Source organism: Pungitius pungitius, chromosome 1 (genome assembly GCF_949316345.1).
Source record: "Pungitius pungitius chromosome 1, fPunPun2.1, whole genome shotgun sequence".
NCBI classification, from domain to species: Eukaryota; Metazoa; Chordata; class Actinopteri; order Perciformes; family Gasterosteidae; genus Pungitius; species Pungitius pungitius.
The window spans coordinates 23,118,945-23,136,156 of NC_084900.1; the positions used below are offsets into that span (position 1 = coordinate 23,118,945).

Genomic DNA, 17,212 nt, shown 5'->3' on the forward strand with positions numbered 1-17,212 from the left:
TTTCTGTTGGAAAAGGTGCAGCAGGTGAAGAGGTCCGTTCGGGTTATCCAATATGGACAACATTTTTTCAGTGCTCTGCTCTCCAGAACCAAACAGCCGCACGCTACTGCCTTTTGCTTTTTTAACTACTATTGTGTTATATGTTGTTGACGCGACACAAAAAGGGTGAGGTCCCACCGAGATTTGAACTCGGATCGCTGGATTCAAAGTCCAGAGTGCTAACCATTACACCATGGGACCGGACGGTATATTTGGCACCTCATATACCAAAATAATCCCAAACAAAAGCCATTGATAGTGCATAAGTACTAATTAGCTGCGTCGTGGTTGACATGTTGTCCATCTGGTTAATGTCTTAGATTAAGCTAGGGTACGAGGACGCATCAGTCAATCCGACATTGCTATCGGCTAGCTGACGTTAGCTTAGCTCGTTTGCTAATATGCGTAACGTTAAACATCTGAGGTAACGTAACGTTCTCTTTAGATTTCTACGGTTCGCCCCATCCGGGGTTTTCTCATCGGTGACGCGAGGTCCTCTTGTCCAACGCTTATTGTGAGCTCCAAATTAACTCAACTATATAGAACATTTAACTTGAATAAGTAATACTCTGGTAATGTGGCACTTAATTAATCAACAACCTTTAATGTAAGAAAAGGGTATGATAACACATCGAGATGAATCACCTCCCATAACTTGTGTTTCGGCAGCAAACAGCACGTTAAACGCAATAAACGTAAATCACGTTAATAGATAAGGATGACTCATCTAACAAAGATAGGTTTATTCATTCATCTTTAACAATCAATGCAAGAAGTAATCACTTTTGTGAATTATGTCTTTTTGTGCTGGTAAAAAGTTAAAAATCCCAGAAATAATAAACGCAATCAAGACATGTAAAGTTTTGTATGCTTCATACAGCAAAATAGTTTGTATGGAAGCCCATTTACACACTGTACGTTATTACGAGAACCCTTACGAGATAGTATCTCCAAAAAACTTTTTCGAATCTTATAGTTATGACTTAGTTAATAATCTTAATAATATACGTAGAATTTGTAATTAGGAAATACTAGATAAGTGACTATTATAAGTGTGTTGTTAATATGACTTAAAGAATCTTTCCATCACAGTAAAATGGGCGGACAGAAATTTGGGAACAAAACGTTAATAAACTAATTACATAATAGCGTGTACATTGATTCCTTTGTATCTTTGATTCTAACAAATAGAGTTGAAGTTACTAAAATTCCACATGGGGGCAGCAAATGATCTATCCATCTATCCTTCCATCCTTCAATTATCTTGCCTTTTATCAATGAATCAATGAATATACCCATCTATCCATCTATTAGTTGGAATGCTGTTTAATTGAATCTAACCATTCATCCTAATAGGGTTGTGAAGAAGTTACGCCTGTGTTTTCTGGCTTATTTCTGTAAGGTGATGATTAAAGTTGCATCTGCTGGTCAGTGGGTCACTGAGAGCCAGCAGATTCCCCTCTCCTTCTCACTCGACCAAAATCACTTCCAAAAGAACTGGATGAGGTTTATTTTCAGATTATTTAAATTATAAATATCTATACATTTAACCATCAGAACTCATTGCTAAAAGCTTTGTGTTATTGAATAACCAGAATTTACATTAATAATCCAAATTAGCATAAAACAAGGTCAGCTATTGCATTGATTTTGTTTTTGTTTGTCATCGGTTGAAATATTGGTTTTGGAACAGCAATCCTTTGACCTCAGCTCGTTTTATTGACGACTAAAGCATCAGTGGCGTGCACAAAGGGCCCGGGGGGAGCCCTCTGCTGCACACAGGATGGGGGTTAGTGTCACGGTTTGGTCTCTTTCCCTGTTTTAGTTTAAAGTTTCATGTTCCTTGTGGTCCTGGGTTAACTTCACTTCCTGCCTTGTCTTGTGATTGCTTGAGTGTTTCCACCTGTGTCCAATCACTTGCACCTCCCTTGTGTATTTAAGCCCTGTGTGCCAGTTGTTCTTTGTCGCGTCATTGTCTAACGTCACTCGTTGTTGGAGCACGTCCAGGTTTTGTTTTTGAATAAAGAGCACGTCAGAAGAACCTGCATTTGAGTCCTGCTTCCGCCTGCACCAGCACCGATCCTCACAGAATGACGCGACCAAGAAAGGACTCAGCAGGGTTTTACCCAAATGAAAGATATTTGGGAACTCGCCTTGCGTTTGGGGGTCCACGCAGCGTGCAGCAGGCTGCCCGGCGCAACACCAACACCGGCTTGCCAGCGGACTCCTGGAGCGACCTGGGGCCAGACTACCTCGATTTGAGAAGCCCATTTTTTCAATGGAAGACAAATGTCGTTGTTGGCCCCAGGAGCTACCAGGAGGAATGCTTCAGGCTCCGGGAGCTCCTCAATCCAAGGAGAGGGAGCCCGGGGGGGAGGAGACGACGAACCCCCCCCAGTCCCGGCTCCCGACTCGGCCCCCGACGCCAGTCCCAGCCCGAATGGGCCCCAAGAGTCCTGTCTCCGCCCGTCCCGGCCCCCAGAGTCCTGTCTCCGGCCCCCAGAGTCCTGTCTCCGGCCCCCAGAGTCCTGTCTCCGGCCCCCAGAGTCCTGTCTCCGGCCCCCAGAGTCCTGTCTCCGGCCCCCAGAGTCCTGTCTCCGGCCCCCAGAGTCCTGTCTCCGGCCCCCAGAGTCCTGTCTCCGGCCCCCAGAGTCCTGTCTCCGGCCCCCAGAGTCCTGTCTCCGGCCCCCAGAGTCCTGTCTCCGGCCCCCAGAGTCCTGTCTCCGGCCCCCAGAGTCCTGTCTCCGGCCCCCAGAGTCCTGTCTCCGGCCCCCAGAGTCCTGTCTCCGGCCCCCAGAGCCTCGCCTCCGCCCGTCCCGGCCCCCAGAGCCTCGCCTCCGCCCGTCCCGGCCCCAAGACTCCAGTCTCCAGCCCCCCGACGCCTGATCGTGCCCCCTCCCTCCCATCCCTTGGTCCTCTCCCCCCCACCCCTGGGGGCCGTCTGGGATCCGGCCCTTGAGAGGGGGGTGGAGGCAGGGGCTGGGCCACCGCCGCTGCAGAGCCCGGCGGCCCCCGCCAAGCCGCCGCCGCTGCAGAGCCCGGCGGTCCCCGCCACGACGCCGCCGCCGCCGCTGCAGAGCCCGGCGGCCCCCGCCACGACGCCCGGCCGCCGACCCGGCACGCCCCCCGAGACCCTGAGGCCCGGTCGCCGACCCGGCACGCCCCCCGAGACCCTGAGGCCCGGTCGCCGACCCGGCACGCCCCCCGAGACCCTGAGGCCCGGTCGCCGACCCGGCAGGCCCCCCGAGACCCTGAGGCCCGGTCGCCGATCCTGGGTTAACTTCACTTCCTGCCTTGTCTTGTGATTGCTTGAGTGTTTCCACCTGTGTCCAATCACCTGCACCTCCCTTGTGTATTTAAGCCCTGTGTGCCAGTTGTTCTTTGTCGCGTCATTGTCTAACGTCACTCGTTGTTGGAGCACGTCCAGGTTTTGTTTTTGAATAAAGAGCACGTCAGAAGAACCTGCATTTGAGTCCTGCTTCCGCATGCACCAGCACCGATCCTGACAGTTAGGGCTTTAGATAAAGGTTTCACTTTAGGCCATAGTTAAGCCTGCCTGGCACCAGCTGGCTTTAATATGAACAATACTTTAGTTTACTCCCAAATACCTGTAAACGGAGGGACGTCCTCAGCCGTATTTTGTGTTAATGTGCCAATTAGCTAATGCTACCATGCTAACAAGTTAAGGTCAGATTAAGTTAAACGGCAAAATACTAAGATGCTAGCATTGTTGTTGTGAACATGTTTAGTTTAGTTGGCATATAGCTGATCATCGGTGTCTGTACCTTCTCTTCCTTCCCTTCTTACCACAACAGAAATTCTACATGACAACTAGGGTTGCCAACTCTCCCAACCCGAAATCAGGGACACTTTCGTGGGCTGACGGGGGGGGGGCTAGCTGTCGGCGGCCGGGCTTGCACAATGAGCAGTGCACAGCTTCACAACAACCGTGAGTTTTTCGCGCGTCATTGACTTAGCAGGCTGTGATTGGAAATCGGGACTGGAGAAATATGGGCAAATCAAAATTGCCCATAATACGGGACGGTTGGCAACCCTGATGACAACACCGAATAATCCCCCATGTCCCACGCATGTTATGTGTGTCTTCATTGCTTCACACAGTTGGCCCACCTGCTGTCCCTGTGAGCTCTCGTTGACTTGCCAGAACTAACACAGATAGCGTTTACGCAACAAGCGCTATCCTCAGATTAGCACCCCGGGACCCCCCCCAACCTCCTCCTCTTTCTCGGCCTAACTCTTGTAATCTCCCCTGATTTCATTTGTCACTTTTCTCCCACTGGCAGGCCAGCATGTGGTGTCATGGCGACCAACATGAGATGACTCCCGTTTTCTGCTCATTCTCAGGATTTCGTTGCGACAAGAATCCCTCCTCCTCAGTCTTTGTTCCCGCCATCATCTCGCTCTCTCCTGCCTGCCTCTCCCTCCACTCTCGTTGACACGCGCAGATCCTCCGCTGCAGCTCTGCCACATGTGATCTTGTCAGTCAGTGTCTTCGCTTCACGCCTGCACGGCGGTGGGGGGTCACCCCGGGCCACTTCCAAAGAAGACACGATAGCAATTCATAGCAAACAAAAGCGACATGTTGGGGTTGACTGTTGTTAGAAAAATGAAGCTAATACCTGAATGACATCATGAATTCAGACTTTGTTTGGTTTTAAGGTTTTTTCTAATGTTATTTCATTGCTGTTATCTTGACGTGATAGAAATGTTTTGTTAGCTGCATTGTTGAGGCATTGTTTCTCTTTGGACAAAGTTGTGCATTCCGCGCCCATGATGTAAGCTTTCATGTGACCGGGCAGGCTGTTCACCTCCAGCACTTGTGGCTATTCCCACTATAATCAGTGGGCTGTAATTCATACATATCCTTTGAGTTCATATGAAAGCCACATAATCATGAACCACATCACAAAAAGGGGCGGTGGATCTGACAGACCAAAACGGATCAGAGGAAGCTGTTTGTGTGAAACGAGGAGTCATCGTAGAGTCATTTGTCCTGTAAATTGCGTACTTCATTGACAGCACCTACGTGGTTATCTAAACTCAGGACTCTCTTGGTTCCTGACTTAATGCTTGGAGTTGATCTATATTCATGATGAAAACCCAGGAAACTAATATTTTGTCAGTACAGTGACGATGGTCCCCCGCAAAAATTAAGTTACGATGGGGCTTTTTTTAAAAGCTGATATTCTGCAGGGAGAACATTGTTATTTATTGCTAAAGGTACATTCTTTGACACCGAACCTTTTACACCAACTTCTGATTGAACACCAATAAAATAACATCCACTAATCTGTGTTTTCTTTAGGTCAGTTCCACATATTGACATTTTGCAGTCGCAAGACTTCTACCCGTACAAAATCATTATGCATCCTCACACTCCATCAGCCACTTACCAATGGAAGGCTCACTCCAAAAAAGAGCAACTATTCAAACGGCACACAACACAAACACCACTCATTCATTCCTGCGGAGCAGAACAAGCTCTAAATCTGTCTGAAGCTGCGTTCTTGCTCCCAGACTCCCTCCAGGTGGGACACCTCTGATAAATACCACAGACTGGTTCACTGTACCAAGGAGAACTCCCACAGACAGGCTTACACTGTAAGCAAGGACTGTATGTGTGTGTATGTGTGAGGCACAGAGAGCGACACGGTCTGTACTGAGACATAAGCATCCATGGGAAGAAAATACATGAACTCGGATCCAAATGCCTTCTAAATCCGACGATGTGTGCTGAAGGCGTTTGCGGAGCACTAGAGTTGAAAAGTGAGTTGGAACAGAAAAGATGATACCTCAGGAGGCCTTCGGGGGCTTTTTGTGCATTTTGTGTATCGTGGGGAGATTCGATAGGGGAATCTGGCGAATCAACCGGGACCACAGACCCACATAGCATCCCACGTGGAGGAGGAGAGAGGAAGAGCAAGCGGCGTATAAAAGGATGAGCAGAACAGCAGGAGATGGTTGGGGGGTGGTTGGACACGCAGGAAGTGGCATGGTTAAAGAGTGCTCTTAGAATTAAGGTCAAGATAAATATGTGTCTGCGGCCGCGATGACTCTCTGGTTCATAATTAATGTTTTCTATTATGGGTGTGCTTTTCCTGCTGCTGCATGTCAAAACATAAGTCCCCTAAAAGTATTTGTTTATACACCTAAGTTTTTGTGTGGGTTGAATCCTAAACAGACTATAATGTAGTACTTTAGAGAAGGTGCCGGTCAACCAGAGATTGGGCGGCAAAATCCTTCTCACACATTAGCTTTGACCCTGCTAAAGTTTTGTTAACATCATTTGGGGCCGACAGAATACAAAAACATGGTTTCCTCTGCTACCTGATAAAGCAGATGATGTGGCTGCCCTCACAGCAGGACACGACTTTTACAAAGTGTGAACACTCATTTTTTAAAATAAAGGAAGTACTTAGATTCTCTTTTTCACCTTCAAACGTTGACATTTATTGCGACATGTTGGTTTCTATGGTGGCGCATTTAGATCACAGCCTCTCTAAGCCGGGCTTCTTGCCTGGATGAATGTTGCCGTAACAGTTTACCTAGGGATTCCACTTGTCTGATTGGCTTAGAAAGTCTTTGGCGGTAATCCGAGGTCAGGGCAGGCTAAGTGGTTTTTCTTACAGAGAAACAGTGTTAATGGTCTCATTTTAGCACTTAAACAGTCGAGTGACCACACACTGGACTTCATGCTCTTCATTTGTAAGAGGTCCACACACAAGTCTGCGGTGACAGAAAAACCCAGAGGAATGTCAGAACCTCTGCCAAGATTATAGACTTTTTATTTCTGCGCGTCCATGTTACAAGAAGACAGTGTTTTCCCAGCGGCTGGAAAAGCCTATGGAGAAGCATATCAGACCATCGTGAGACATTAACTTTCCACTGAAAGCCGGACGAATGAAGTTTATTTGAGGCTGGCAGATTCTTAAAGACAACTTGGTTGAGCCCACGCAACCATCCGAAGGAAAGGAAAGTCTGGGATGTCTGGGACTACTACAGATTACTACAAGAACTTAGTCCTTTTTCACCTTTTAGAACTAAAAAGAAACATTAGTGGCTGCAAAGTTATATACAGTTGTTTGGTAGGTGGCAAGTTGCAAGTTTGGTTGCAGTGCAAGAAAAAAGGGATTTTTTTTGTCTGATGTGAAATGTTTAATGTGTGACTACACCGTCAGATAAACACTGTTATTGTCAGTACGCGGGTGCGAGTGCAAGGAGGGAGGACTCAGATGCGTAGTATTGTAAAAACAAAAGGACTTTAATAGTCAAAAAACTCTAAATCAAAATCACTCCAACCAAAAAAGACAGAAAGCGAAAACAAAACCAACAAACAAGAACAAGAACCACTTGAACCACCGACATACGTGCCATGAACTGTCAACATGTAATGACGACACATAAGACAAGAGACTCACAGTGCTTAAATACACAAGGGAGGTGCAGGTGATTGGACACAGGTGGAAACGATCAGGCACGGCAGACAATTACAGGGGAAGACAGGACAAGGCAGGAAGTGAAGTTACCCAGGGACACAAGAGACATGAAACTACAAAATAAAACAAGACATGAACCCAAACCGTGACAGTTATTAAGCTCTGGTAGAATTTAGCTGTAGTCAGCGCTGTTGGCTGGTAGCTGCCGGCTCAGCCAGCGTTATGTTATTGTATTACATATTGGCTGCAGTAATTTCACATGTACCTGAGAAAAGATTTGTTCAGGTTAATTCCAAGCGGGCTTATGCTCCCACTTTCAGGCCTCTTCTGCACGCTAGCGTGCTACAAATAGAGCGGTGGCGCGGTTTATGAAACTAACAGCGCTGTAGGAATCCCTGTTTGTAGTCAAATAATCAGACCTCACGTTTACCAATATAAGCACTATGCAGAACACTTTTAGATGACCTACTTTACCAAAAGTTGACAATTCAGAGATTGCCCTAAACACTCGTTCACCCGCCCCGTCACGCACACACAAAGACATATACAACTCCCTTACACCCCCAGCATGAAATATTTAACCTGGGCATGTCAGGGAGCTTATTGCTCTGCTCAGAGAGCTCCACCAATACCGCTTTAGCTCTTCTACCTCGCCGCTTTTTAAAATACCACACCTAAAAAATTAATCGTGAGTCGGCTTGTGTTGCGTAACAGATTATAGCGATGGCAGAAAATCATCAGCGCCGTGAATATGAAGGCAAACGTAACTGGTGTGTCTTTAATTTGGACCATAGGAACATTATAACAACAATCACCGTGACTTTTGATTGTTTGTTTGAGGGTGTACCATGTGCTTGATTTGTTTATGTTATTTTTGTGTTACTGAAATGTATATCTGTGGAACGTATCCATGTTTGTGTGTGTCTCTTTGTGTCCTGTATCCAATAGCAAGGGGGTTGGCACACTAGTGTGTCATTTTCTATGTATAACTCTGGCTCCGGGGCATTATGGTCAGGGTTGCCAGAGTATTTTTTTTCCCTCTTTTTTTCTTCTTTGAGCTAGAGATCAAAACACACTATACGCAAAGCAGAAATACACAAACATTCTGTATACGCTCATTTGACTTTAGGGAGCACATATTGTTTTCCATTTGAACTTGCAGCTGGCGAAAGAAACTTTTTATCTTAAGTATCTTAATCCTCCCTCTCTCTCTCTTTCTCCCACTAGGGAAATTATGCAGGATAATGTAGGATGCAGTTAAGCTTAACGGGGGAGTGCACCTGTTGTCTTGAAAGGAGAATAAATCATTGTGAAAGAGTGCACATTGCTCATGCAACGTATTGCTGTTGCATGTGCAAAAGGACACAGGAAATAACCTCAGCAATTTACACAGACATTCTCATAAACAAACATGTGCAAACATCATTTTGTGCCTTCCCACAAGCAGTCGCCATGTGTACTACGCATGCATGTGTGTAGGACAAACACCAAAAACACCAAAAAGTTAGAATCACAGGTATCTGCTCTAGCTCTTATCAATATGGGTTCCTGGAGTCACTATCCGGTTCCTGTTCCTGCCTGATCAAATTATCCCGTCTGTTTATCCCCAAAGGCCACGTGTCAGTTCAAAAGGTCAAAACTGTCAACTAAGGGAAAACATTATTCGAGTTTTCCCAATAGTGTTCTTTGCTCCTTTGAATGTCATACATTGTTTTTTCAAATTGCTTACTTTGCATTTGGGACAGATTTAAGGTCAATCTGTATTTAAAAGTCACGTGTTCAGCGTAAAATGTCAGCTAAATGATGTAATGTAATATAATGTAATGTGATGGATTCAGCTTTTCTTAAGCTGCTGTATACACAGGACTCAGAGCAGGGGTGAGGTGTTGTCTTGTTAGTATTAAAGTCTGGGCCTTGAAAACTCTTTCACCATACTTTTTTATTGGATTTTAAATTGTTGGCAAAAACAAGGTCTGTGGCAAACACTATTTTAACAAGTTGTTACACATTTTCTTTCAGCAGGATAGTGTTCACAATTGAACACAAGCTTCAAAATTGTGGAAGGAAATGTGTCCTAAATAATGCACATACACATCTTAAACTTGAATTAACCACACACTTTATGTCAGGCAGTTAAGCAATAAACAGTTCAACATCCCATTGACTTCTAGACAAAGGAATCGTAAGAGCAAAAATGCTAATTTCCAGGTTTTAGATCTCATAATTAACCCCTTTTTTGTCATATGAAAATTAGTTAAATTACAAGTAGATCAATTCAATCCAACCCTTACCGAAATGTATGCTACTTATGCAGTAAAGCCGGATTAATACTCGCAACATCAACAGCTCACAGTAAGAAGGCAATCACAAACGCCCCTTTCAATGCGATTCAACCTAATCTCCTAATGTCATCACCTTTGCTGTCTTATACGAACGAAGGAAGGTTTCGGACTGAGACCATCCGCACGGCTGCACTGAAGCTGCATCCAGGTGACATCACAGAGTTGTTTGTGCACTTGTGAGAAAAGAGGGGCATCCTCAGCAAGTCGTTTTACAAATCTCACAGTCGTCAAGTAGCAGTTTTGGATTGACGGATCCTATAAAATGGTGATGTGTGGTGTAATTGATGTGCTTTGAGAGACTGTAACGCATCACAGGAGGCAGGAGTGGACCCAAGCACAGATTTAATCAACAAAGGTACAAAGGGAGTAGGCTAGTCATATCCAGTAAACAGGCAGGAGGTCAAAATCCAGGGGCAGGTAGATGGGCAAAGGTACCGAGGTCTGGGACAAACAAGGGGTCTTCAACAAGAGGCTAAACAGAAGATCAGAATAACGCTCAGATTGTGATGGTCAACTACACGAGACGTCGCGAGGAACACAAAGGAATCAGGGGTGTATATACAGACCAGCTTGATGGGTAACCAGACACAGGTGTGTAGGGAGAAGTGGGCACGCACAACAGAAACTGACAAAAAACAGAACAAACCAACGAGACAGTAAACAGGGGGGTAATTTGGGGTCCAGATTTGAAGGCCTCAGTACTCAGGGGTAGAGGAGCGCTGGATTGTGACAGATACACTGATGAAAAGAAAAAGGATTAAGATATGCCTAAATGTGAGTGACATGGCGAAAGGTTTCTAGTGGATTTGGGGCTAGGAAACTAGACAAAAGAAGAGACTAGAGTTCACAGAATGAAGACGTTATTGACCCCACAGCCCACAGTGGAAGGAGACGCCGACAGACCCAAGCCACAATGTCAACAAAAATTGAAATGACCGACAATGGTAGGTTGAGGATGGACTGCTTAAAGGGAGAAAGGATCCGGTCTGTCCTTTGAAACCTGCTGCCAGTTTCCAGCTGTGGTGAACTACATAAAAACATAAATCTCAGCGGTAGGAAATTGCTGTTGTTGAATGAAAGTGTATGAGTTCATAGTTCACTAAAACCAAATGAAAACAGGACAAAAGTGCACAAAAGAACAACTTTTATCCATGGTTTATATTATTGCAGCAGTTCTGGCTGGGGTTCATGAGAAACTGGGTCGTTGGTGGACCTGAGCTCACAACTGACCTGACATGTGAGGATCCATTTCGGGTTCTGACGCAGCGCTGGGGGAGCATTGCATTACACCGTTCTATGAAAGAAGGCACCAGGGCGAGGGGTGTTTTCAAGGGGTGATAGGTGGTAATAAAGGGGGGGGACACCACAAGGCCAGAAGAGTGCACCAATTAGACTCAAATTCCAACCGCTTTCAGAAGTCAAATCCCTCCCATCTGTTTGCTGAGGGAGGGGATGCGCACTGTTTGCAAACACAGACGCATTCACTTGAAGCTGTGATTTGGGCCTCCTCTCGTGACGAATCCCAGTAGGTCAGAGGTCACGAGGGACCAGAGGGTGAGGAGAGCACACTCTGCATTGTCATTTTTCTTTTAATGCTGCCCCCAATGAGCAAAACGTTGGGAATTAAAAAGCTCCGTTGCAAGCTCAGATGTTATGGAATGCCGTTTTAGTCAAAATTAAATAAATGAACAAATACACGGTAATGCATAATGACACTGCATTTCATAATAAATAAATGAATAAAAACACGGTAATGCATAATGACACTGCATTTCATAATAAATAAATGAATAAAAACACGGTAATGCATAATGGCACCGTAATGCATAATGACCCAGTATTTCATTTCACGTTCTTATATGCAAATCAGGGGGCGTGGCTATCTATCACATTCAGAACAGACGACAGAGCCGTGTGCCGTCGACACCGCTAGCGAACGCGGAAGCACCCCCCCCGCCGCTGGGTCGCCGCTTGTCATTAAGGGGTAAAGGTGGGTCCCGGAGCCAGACAAGTTGAGAACTACTGGGCTAAGGGACGTGAGAGTGTTGACATAATGGAAGACATCGGTGGGCTCCGAGATAGCATGCTAGCATTAGCGGATCAAATCGATCAACATGGGTTATCTGCAGATACTATTTTGACACATATTGAGGGTTTTCTGGAAGTACTAGGGCTTGCGGTTCCGACTTCGGCAGCTCTAGACAAACGGCCCACCAGTTGAGAAACACTGCCTTAGCCAGCCCTTTTTGCACACGTCTCCGTTGTCTGTTCTGAATGTGATAGATAGCCCGCCCCCTGATTTGCATATAAGAACGTGAAATTAAATACTGGGTCATTATGCATTACGGTGCCATTATGCATTACCGTGTTTTTATTCATTTATTTATTATGAAATGCAGTGTCATTATGCATTACCGTGTTTTTATTCATTTATTTATTATGAAATGCAGTTTCATTATGCATTACCGTGTTTTTGTTCATTTATTTAATTTTGACTAAAACGGCATTCCATAAGATGTGAGGCGACGCACCATAGACAACTAGAAAAAAAATTCATTATGATTAAAAAACCAACATAACATATTTGAATCATCATGCAACGTTTGGCTTTCTTCCGTTGTGTGGACTGAACGAGGACGAGTGAAAGCACATGAAGTGAAGCAAGAGAGGAGGACAAAAGGAGAGGGGGTTTGGGGTTGTGCAACAGCTTGACATTGATCAGGCACTGATGACGCGGAAGTTAATTGTCTGCAGCCTCTCCCTCACTTCTTTCTTTTCTCTCCTCCAACTCAATGTGACGTTTTCTTCGTCCCCATATTTGCCGATACACGATCCATGCAAAATCTGTCAGTACTCTGTTTTATTGTTGCAACAACACGGACGGAACCCAAAGGACTTCCACGACCTTTCCTTTCAAAATGTTAATAAAAGGCTGGTTGTATACTGGGCGGTAAGGCTTACATTAAGGTAGATTACAAGTAAGTTAGTGCTAATATATGGTAAAGCATTATTTATAAGGTACATTTCCATTTTCATGCTACTTTAAATTTGTGCTGCTCAACACTTCAAAGGGAAAAAGGTGCTTAATAGAATAATACAGCTCCTTGACTTGTCCATAATAAAACATTTTTAATGCTCCACCTGGAACCTTTTCAGAGGGTTTTTACCAAAAATCCAACACAAAGTGTTGTATCTAGAAGCATATGTGAAAGGATCCTCCCAGAGCTTCCCAGTCAGAGGGTCTAGTGGGAACCCTTTGTATGTTGTAATGGTTCCATCCGGAACATTTTCATCTTCTGAAGATGCAACAACAAGACGCCCACTTACCAAAAACCCTTTATAATCCATGGGTTTTATCTAAAACAAACCCACTGAGTTCAACTGAGAGCACTTTAACCCTGGCATTTAAATTCCAATTTTAAAGAGTAATGAAGTGAAACAGATGAGACTCAGAAATCACATTTTCTCTGTGGCCAAAATAGTTCCATCAGGGGTTCTGTGTTTATGTTCCCCAAAGCGGGCCGCAGAGTCAGTGGGATCTCGGTGGTCAATGGTTTTAGTTTTATTTTACCATCAGTCGAGGTATTTAAAACTTATTTTAAGGATCCAGAGTGCTTTTCACAAAGGGAGGCAGATTGAGGAAGGTGGTTTGTGATCTGCTGCACATGAGCTTTTCCTTCTTTGTGTTAATTACATGTTATAGGGTGTAACGATGGACCTCACAACCACATGCCAGTTTTGGGCCTCTGTGAAGTGTTCTCTTATATGTGTTCTCTTATTCTTGAAACCTGCGTAGTACATTTTGTGCCTGTTTGACATACTCCTCCCCCGCAGGAGCACGTAAAAGACGGAAGAACTGAATGAATAGATCAATGTGTCCCAAGCTCGCCACCCGGAATGACCTAAAAAAGGGAGAAAATGTATGTCATCATCAAGAATTTTTGTTCTACTCTCTTAAGCTCAGATGGACACGTTTAGGTTATAAATCACAAACTACCTTTTAAAGGGGCTTCCTGATTGGAGGTAGGGACAGAGTGTTGTTATTTAACATTATGTAAATGTTTCTGTCTTTCACAAAATGTGCATGCAATCCGTGTTGGAATACTGGTCATACTGTCAAAAGAATTAGTCTTTTTCCCAGCTAATAAATCCCCCATGTCCGAAGAGATGCAGGCAATTTGTTGCTTGTGAGATGCACAAATAAAAGGGGAAAAACAGGAAAGAGCTTGTGTGATGCTCTGTGTGCCTCGATGCTGCCAAAATATCCCTGCGAAACTGGGCGCACACAAAGGGCAAAACTAGTACAAATCTTCTCTGCACTAGCTGCGAAACTTCAATACATTTTTCCCAATTTACCACTTTTTTTTTACTGCAGCTAAAAAAACAAAAAAACAAGTGTGAGGACTGCATTCATCCAAGCAAAGGTCCAGTCATTTGTGGGAGCCAGCGGGCCAGGGCTCGGGCCCGCCTGCTACTATTTGCTTTTCCAGCTGTTTCCTAGACTCACCGGGTAAGCGGGAGAGAAAGTGGTGTGTATGTGCATGTGTGTCCGGAGGTGGGGAGTAAAGGGGTGGAGGGATTCCAAGCTCTAGGAAGGGAGATAGTGAGGAAGAGACGGCTACTTAGAAAGAGTGTCTCCTGTCCTTGTTACGCTTTAGTGTGTTTGCACAGCGGAAAACAGCCCACGACAACCCAGGTACCTCATGCAGTATGCTCTCTCTCTCTCTCCCTCTCTCCCTCTCTCGCCCTCTCTCTTTCTCTCACTCATACACGCATGCAACAACACAGAGGAATACGAAGTGCTTTGTGCGCATGCCCCCCACACAAACACGCCCATATGCCTGGCTGCCCCTCATATAGACTGATCCGCCTCTCAGACACAAAGCCACAAGGGATGGCCTAGATTCCAACACATGCACGTGCAGGCAGGCTGCAGGGAAAGCTAACACGCACACAGAGACGACACGTTTGAGTGTCAAGTACACTGGAATGTAAACATCAAGTTAGAGTTTTTAGTTCTTGTATTTAGTGAAATACATGTATGAAAGTCAACAGTGATTCATGGTGCGTTGTAAAAATCCTGGTGCTTGATGGTGATTGAACAGGTGTCAGGTGTGAGCTGTACAGAACTGGGCTCTTTTGAATGTGGTTGATGCCCTTGTTGGTGCTACAACGGTATCTTGAAGCCACAAATCTTCTACCAAATATTTACCATTGCCTATACATACCAGCCCCATAACCATTTCGCTTTGACTTTTGGATTTAGTCACTTGGCCAACAGTCTGACAATATTAGCATCCTAATGACTGCAGCAGTTGACTTTGGCTGATGGATTTTAACTTTAGAATTAACTTTGGAGTTAGAGAGACCTCATAATAAAATACAATACAATGTATAATATAGTAAAGCAAAGTACGCTAATTGAATATTGTAGCTTATAATGTAGTATTGTAAAGAGCACAAAATGTCTTATATAACAGTATAATGTACGGTATAGTTTGGCATGAAGTATAGTGCTGTATAGGATAGTGGAGTGTAGTGAAGTAAATTATAACATGATAATGTGTAGTGTAACAAAGCATCTAGTAAATGTAAGAATAATGTATAAGAATATATATGGATGTATATGTATGGATGTATATAGAGAGAGAGATATAGAGAGACATTACAGTTGTTTCCAACGGTAATTGGTTAATGCATCCATGCAGTTGGAGAAGCTCTCCTGTAACAAATTAAATAAATTAAATAAATAAATTCTGGACTCATTCACAATAGAACCTCCAGAGTTGGACTTTCATTAGAAAAGTTATTTATTTTCTCCCAAACATGTAATATGCCATGTTTTTCACGATGACGACAGCATGTTATGGATTACACCTGGATCATATTTTATGGTCATAGACGCCTGTAACAGTAAATAGCCTTAAGTCAGGTTGGTATGCGCTCGATAAAAACAGACGCCATGGTCCAACTTCTCCTGTCTGGTGATTTGCTCTGTAAAGCCCTCCCAGTGAAATTATGAGGTGGATAAAAGGAGAGATGAGTCCTAATTCGAGAGCGGGTTATGTGGTTGTTGAAGTGCTACAATGAAAACTCCCAGGGGTGACATTGTATATAGCACCACAGGGAACCATCAGTTTTTCTAAACTCTTCTACCAAGGAGACAAACTAGCCTCTCCCTCTTCTCACTGTGTAGGTTAGTGGGTTAGTTTAAATGCTCTTCATTACTCTGTATGTGTGCACACATCAGTTACCACTAGTTTCCTGGACAAAGGGATCAGATAGGGAGAAAGAGCAATAAGAGGATGCAGAAACTTTCATATATTATTTAACGGTAAACCATAAAATATTCATGATGAGAAATGTGTAGTTAGAAAGTACATACAATGCTAAAATTTCTGCTATGTGAAAACATACATTTGCTCACACAAATGTGTATATATTGTATAGTGTTGTTCTTTGGTATGGTTTCTTGCAATCTCTCAAGCCTCTGTGCAGCCAAGCAAACACCCTGAATGTCACAACATTCACTGTGTTTTGTTATTGTTCTCATACTTAATTATACTGTTATTAATTATGTCAAAATTGTTCACTAACGACAGTCTCTGACGTCACGACACACCCCTATATGGTAAGGAGACAGCTGTAGACTCGGATCGAGAATGGTTCGTTTCTCGACCAATGGGAGCAGAGACTACTTCGGAGTGGAGAGCTGTGATTGGACACGGGAAGGATTATATATATATTTACTTATAGATATGCCTAACTGTTAAACCGTGGGGGCGGGACGATGGAGAAATGCTCCCTGTCTATGTTGATACAGATCTAAAAAGCTGGACTAACGGAGTGACTGCTGACGTCGCTCTTCCCATGGACTAGTGTAAGATATTTGGTACTTTCTCGTAGCTTTGGGGGCGTTCTGCGCAGTCAAAGGCGACGCAACAGTCGAATGGCAGTGTAGTTTGTTTTCATTTTCTCGTATCGTAGAGAAGTGCTTGGGGGAAGAGAGCCACATGCGTTTTTCAGGCCAGCCAAGTGGGCTGTTGGTGGTATTAACGTTGACGCTACCAGCAGCCCACTTAGCGTCAATGCTAACGTTAGCTGTGGTTGTTGCGGTCCAGCGGGCTGCGGTATTCTGGCGTGCCGCCGAACACGGACGGTGTTCCTCCGGTGTGCGTACGCAGTAAGTCTCGGCGTTTGCTGGCGTCGTAGCGAAGTCATGTCACACAACTACACGCGACACAGGTAATAATATCCGTTGCCGCTTTTTGCTAGCGAGTGTGCGAGCGGAGTAAACGTGTTGTACTCCTCGTACGGAGGGACGGGGGGGAAGGGGGAGGGTGGGCAAACCCCCATTTTTGTGGAAATGAACGG

The 17,212-nt window shown here is 44.7% G+C and overlaps 1 protein-coding gene and 1 non-coding gene across 5 annotated transcripts in view; one reads left to right on the top strand and one right to left on the bottom strand.

The window, feature by feature from the left end:
* Positions 1–168: 168 nt before the first annotated feature.
* trnaq-uug (transfer RNA glutamine (anticodon UUG)) lies at positions 169–240 on the bottom strand. The gene has a single exon. It is a non-coding gene; the product is annotated as a tRNA-Gln (tRNA).
* Positions 241–16,606: 16,366 nt separating this feature from the next.
* LOC119222279 (vitamin D3 receptor A) overlaps positions 16,607–17,212 on the top strand; it is a 49,283-nt gene continuing 48,677 nt past the window's right edge. For 2 of the 4 annotated variants that reach the window (XM_037478784.2, XM_062563260.1), the window contains exon 1: positions 16,744–17,083. The gene's annotated coding sequence lies outside the window, so the exon portion shown is untranslated. Of the gene's footprint in view, positions 16,719–16,743; positions 17,084–17,212 lie in introns of those variants that run through there. The other 2 variants (XM_037478783.2, XM_062563258.1) reach the window with 2 other exon arrangements.